Source organism: Ixodes scapularis, unplaced genomic scaffold, assembly GCF_016920785.2.
Source record: "Ixodes scapularis isolate PalLabHiFi unplaced genomic scaffold, ASM1692078v2 PGA_scaffold0__279_contigs__length_252992795, whole genome shotgun sequence".
Lineage (NCBI taxonomy): Eukaryota > Metazoa > Arthropoda > Arachnida > Ixodida > Ixodidae > Ixodes > Ixodes scapularis.
The window spans coordinates 10,797,587-10,803,912 of NW_024609835.1; positions in this window are offsets into that span (position 1 = coordinate 10,797,587).

Sequence of the window (6,326 nt, forward strand, 5' to 3'; positions counted from 1 at the left end):
TGTCAATGCATGATAACACAACATGCTCAAAGGAAGGACCATAGCCTCCTCAATACTCACAAAGCCTGGCAGTTTGACGACGGATCCATAGAGTGCCCGGTCGCAGGTTTGGAGCGCGAGCATATGGTAGCGTAGAGCATCAAAGAGCCATTTCTCGGGGAACCTGTACGGCAGCGCACAAGTTTTTGCTGCGGCGAGGACTCGAAACAAGCTTGTTCGCGCGGGAGAACTGTGTTTCGGCGCCTCGAAGCAGCGGGGCGCCAGTCACGTGACTCTCCCCTCATCCGTTTTCTGCCGCTCCACCTTTTCCGTTTCGGCGGCCGCTTCTCGTGGTGATCTGCCAGGCTATGTCAGTATATAGAATGCTATTAAAGGAACATAACTTATCGATGCATATTCCATTCTGATTGCTTATCTCAGGAAACTCGTCAAATGCTACCTCCAACCTATCGAAAATGCCGACATCATGTGCCCAAGTGAATTTTCAGAAACGTTTCAATTCGTTGGTATCGCTCGTATTTCGCAGGAAAGATAAGTCGCTGACAACTATTGCATGGCCAGAATTTGCCTTCCACGTTTGATATATTAACAACACTTCTGAAAGCGGTCTCAAATAAAAACACCAGATCTGGCAAATAATTGCTACATTTGGATACACGCGTGGGGCATGTCACTTCTTAGCTTAAATTATTGCTAAAAGCAAAATCTAACAGTTGCTTTGAATGCGCACAGCTGCATGTGGGGATCATGTTTTCTCAGTCAATATCTGGCAAGCTAAAGTTTCCAGTCATTATACGTGTGAAAAATTAATTAGATTCATTGACGAAAATTCATATACATTTGTGGGCACATCAGTACCAGCTGGTGGGCACGGGCACAGTGCCCTTGAAGCTATGAGTGGCAACCCCAATGAAAAAACACCCAAACCATTTCGCAATAATAGCTCTGCTCGATAAATGTGCACCCGAGAAAGTACAAGTGCCAGCCTGGGGTTTTTAACGTGCACGTGCCTGCGTTACATGACCATATGCCCGCGCGATGCTCATCAACATAGAAACGGGCAGGGTTGGGGACTGAATTGTAGGTTCTGCAGGACGAGCTTCAAGAAACAAAAAGCTTGACACGGGAGACGCTCTAATCCATACCACGAAGACAAGGCCATCGCCTTTCCCCGCCGAACGCCATTACTAGTAGACTTACACAGCGCCACCTAGCTCGCGTCAGCATCGTCGCTAGCGCGTCGTGCAGCGTCTTAGAACAAGCGCTACGTTAGCGCGGGGAGATCCGCTAACGATGACGTCATGCCGAGGCCTTGTCCTTGAAGTGGTACTGCTCTAACGTGTTCCCCAAGAAAAAAACAACAACAAAAAAGGCGCATCGTGCCACAAAATTGCTCGATGCCCCAAAGGTCCTGGTCAAGCTGCGAACACATCATGCAAAAGACAGTGCGGAAGCACTTTCTGGAGCGTGTTTGTTTCTGGTATGGCAGTCCTGTCGTGTTAGTCATACAAATATTGTCCGCACACATGTCCGCTAAGGGCCTTGATTTGATCGATTCCATTAAGTGAGCCTTGTATGCAAGCGTGACAGGCTTTAGGTGGCTGCATTGTGGTTCTGTAAAGGCGCCTCAATACTAAGGGCCCCAGTGAACTGTAGACTTTCCTAACGCTCCCTTTATGATTAAGTTGCCTCAATGTCCTTCTGTTTCTGGTGGTGCCATCCTTTGTAGTATCCGATGCCGAAAGCACGCGATCACAGAGAAAATACGAAGAAATCGCCGAACAAAAAATGTCACCGTAGCACGGACAGCGCTACAAGTGCGTGGAAGGTCACGCTCTTTCGTGCACTTCGGAACAAAGAAATAAAAATAAGCGTTTGGAAAAACATTGCAAGATGCAAGTCACTGCTGCGCGCGACTGAGAGGAATGCACGCCTCGAACGTCGCTCCTTTAGAAATCTTTCTCAACTGATCCTCGTCGTTTGCTTTGTATACCCAAACGCATTGCATCGATCGCCTGGTTCAAATAACTTTCGAATCGTCGTTGCAATGGCGTAATATTGAGGCGATATATTCGGGGGAGTCGGCGCAGAATAAACAAGGCGAGGACCGAGGGTTGGTTTGAATAACTCCCTGCAGTGCGCCAGCCGATGCAGCGGGAAAGTTTAAGACGTCCGCTCTGCGCTAGATTCCTTAATTTTCACGATCCCGCCGCCGTTCTTAATTGTGAAGCCTGTTTCACATGCAGCGATTTTGGCCCTAAAGGGCCGCCCACACTAGCGAGAAAACGCGCGTGGCACGCCGATCGCGGCAAGTAACAAAATGTCGCCGAAGCACAGTCAGCGCCACGAGCGCGTGCAGAGACATGCCCTTTATCTTCCCGCTTAACCGATTTATCGGCGCGCCGGGCGCGTTTTCTCGCTAGTGTGGGCGGCCCTTATAGCGGCGCGATTTCTGCCGTCGCGGCGCTCGTGCCGCTCAACCGCTTGTGCTGGCCAGAGCGCCGCGACGGCAGAAATCGCGCCGCTCTAGGGCCAAAACCGCTGCATGTGAAACACGCTTGAGGCTACCACCGGCACCAAGAGGTTTCAATATTCTCTCGTTCGTTGATTGGAAACAGTTTTGAAATGCCTATTTCGCAGTAGTACCACGCACGCGTGTGCAACCGAGCTTTTAAAGCTGCACTCACACCGACGTTCGAATCGCAAGTGCAAAATGAATCTGCTAGTATTTATCGCCAAATGCGGGAGAAATTGTATTGGATTAGCTAAGCTTTAAGCTGCGGTTCGAAATCCACCGTGTTCCAGGCAAATAAAAGTATTTAAAACTCAAGAATATGTCCGCGGACCACAGGAACGCGTCCGGGGACAAGCCCCCGGACTTTTGGAATGTTGTGTGTCATTTAGGCAAACGTCATGAAATAAGTTCGCGGGCCTGTCGTAGCACTGTTATCGAGATTTGAAAACCGTTCTATTCTCGATTTCTTCTGGTCCGGCGATGTCCGTGCCAGGTTCGCGGGCTCGGCTAACTCGGAAAGAACCAATTGCGCCCAACTGCTCGCGCAACAACTAGCTGCACCTGCCGTTTTTTTTTTTTTTTTCCCCCGAGTACGTCCTAGCTCCGCTGCCCCCCTCTGCAGCTCGGTTCCCTAGGTGTTACGTCACGCGGCCAGCATACGGTTCCGCGCTTTGGACGCCCTGGAAGCTCCTGCCATCGGCTTTGGAGATCTGTTGACGCACACGGGCTGCAGCTCCGTTCCTCGGCCTGCCACGCCAGTCCTTGAGGCCCAGTCAATTGTGCCACCGGGCCTTCCCATACAAAAATGCCCTATGGTCGGCTATAGAAAATCCTTTGTATGGTCGGCTTTAGCTATTTGGCCCAATCAGCTAAAGAATTTTCTACGGCAGTCTTTAGCATTTGTATGGTCGCTTTATTGGCCTCTTTAGCTTTGTCTATGGCCCTATCACTGTCAGCCATAGCGCTCTTTAGCTTTTCTAATGGCTGGCTTTCTATAGCCCGCATGCTGTATCTGCCTATGGCTTCTCATTTGATGTCTTTAGCCATTTATATGGTCTGCTAAAAAGGGCTGTATGGCTCTCTTTAGCTAGCACAATCTAAAAATATATTTTTCTTTACAAGTTCCCCCGATATGTGGGCCCGCTACATGGTAGATGCACATACATCAATGAACACACAAAATACACAGAGCACAAGCAGAAGATCCCCCACACAACATCAACAGCGCAGCGACACCGAACCCCCACCCCTCACTACATAGGCTAAGTTCGTCTAGTACCTCTATATATGACAGTCTTATTTTTGAATCCGACTTGGCCGGTGACTGCCGTCATTTCTAGCATAAACATGGAGAGGCGGTGCAAATATTACTCGTACTTAACACATTATTTGAATTGTCTCTTGGAATACCCATGTCTTAATTCAATACCCTGAAAAAAGCAAATGTAGATAATTAGGCCAATCAACTAAAATTTAATAATATATTTTAATAAGTGATTCATGTTGACAATGCAGTGATGAAAGCTTTTTGCTTGACTGCGCTGTTTGGTGCCAGTGTAATCTAATTTCACTTTGGGGGTAATAATTAATTTTAATTGTTGCGCAAGTCTTTCAATTGATTTTTCAAACAAACAATATTCTTGGTTTTCACGACCCGTTGCAACAGCAGGGAACATAATTTGGGCCATGCTTTGTCCTCGGTATTACAAAAACTTAGTATTGTTTTCATTTTCTAACCTGGAGGGTTTTTCCTGAAAAAGTAAGCAGTGATATTCTATAGGCGTGTAAAAAATATTTATTGGTTCCTACCCTTTAGACTCGGGGCCATAGAATTTTCTATATGCGGGTAAAGAATATTTATTGGTTTCCAGTCTTTAGACACGATGCCATATAATTTTCTATAGGCGGGTAAAGATATTTGATTGATTCCCAATTTTTAGACTCACGGTCATAAAATTTTCTTTACGCGTGTGAAAAAAATTCGCTGGTTCCCAGTCTTTAGACACGGGGCCAGAGATATTTCTATAGCTCGCCGTAGCTGCATTTATGGATTTCTATGGCCAACCATAGAGTACCGCAGGGGCTAGGGGGCGATAGCCTGCCATATAATTTTAGATCGACGACCATAAACCATTTTTGTATGGGTTAAGCGCACGGTTTCGTCACCCCTGTATGAACAACATGTATGCGCAACAACGAAACGGCTCTGTCATATTCCGCGCATCGCGCGCAAGCCCTTGATGCACGCGCTACGTGACCTGGCCTGCTTGCACCAGGGAGAAGAGGGTGTCGGGGAATGTTCACCCCGCGGAATGGTGCTCAGAGGCTGCATTCACCGTGCTCTGTTACATATAACCGCTGCGCGAATATGCTGGCACATTTCTTCGAGAATCAGCCGTGGCGGCAGCAGCGATTTCGGCCCGATTTGTTTTTTATTTTCTTTTCAATGAACTACTTTTAGCGCTCGTTTATACGGCTTTTACTCGGCTGTGTTTTATGTAACGGTTGACGCCTCATTGAACACAATTGGTTTATGTTAATTCTTGTAAATGCTGTCTTCGTCCCTGCCGCATGTAAAGAAACTTCGAAAATCGACGATGTATTACTGCCTTTTTTATTGCAACTTATAATATGTAGCTCTTAACATTTACGTACAGAAACCACTTCGACGAAAAAAAATGCCAATTCAAGAAGTATTAAATACATCAGCTAGCACTAAGCGAAATCAAAATGTGTATGGATGCAAGCCCATAGACAAATGTAACAATGAGCGCCAATACCACACCGTGAAATCGTGGGGTCATGTTTTACAACCAAGTGGTAGTGAAAAGAGGAATACACATTTTATTTCGTGAAGAGGGCTCGTGTGCTTAGATTTCTATTACGATTTATGGGAAGATTATTTATCTGGCGTCCCTGAAAGGGTCTTTATTTTGATTTAATTGAATGATAAATTAAACAGGCAAATGCTAACTGAAAAAAAAAAAGTTCATTGTATTCAAGAATAAAATGCTCTCAAGGATGATTGACTTTGGAGATCTATAATTTATGTTCATAAACCTGCTTATCTCTTCCCGAACAATATAATTTAGACGTAATGGTATGCATAGCTATTTATTCTCGGATGGTCAATGTGACGTTCAATTAGTTCCACACATGCATGTGACACCTAATGAAATCGTATCTCGTTTAATTTTCAGGTGTGGCCCGCCGCTCGTTTTTCCAAATTTCCAACCACAGTACCAAAATTGTTTTGCGCGAAGCTTTCGCTAGTTTTATGTAACGCATCGGCGTGCAATTTTTATACGGAGGCTGAGTATTCGTCCCCATTGTTCTTTCTATTGTTGCGCTCTCGCCAGGCGAGCTTGCTGGTTCCATACTCTGTCCGGCTGCTGCTCACAAGATGTGTTCTCAATGCGTGTCAATACAGGATGCTGTCGTATCAGCCACGATGTATCCCAGCTCTGTTTCGCAGTTTAGCCGTAAAATAGAGAGAGACACGGGAGTCATTGCCGTGTTGAGACAAACGTAAGCGGGCAAATAGAACTGCGAACTTCACGTAAATATGCCAGCGTTCAATAAAAACAAATTGGGTTGTGTGTGTGTTTATACAGCCTAGAACTTGGTGCGCCTCAACGGGCGACGAGTCTCCCAGCTGTAGATGAGCAATTTAGCCAGTGCGGTACAACCGCTAGCCTGGGGTCTTTAACGTGCACCACGCAGTAGTGATACACGACCGCACTCGGGTACGATGCTCATCCAGATCAAAACGGGCAGGAGTGGGGATTGAACCCAGGATCCTGGGTTCTGC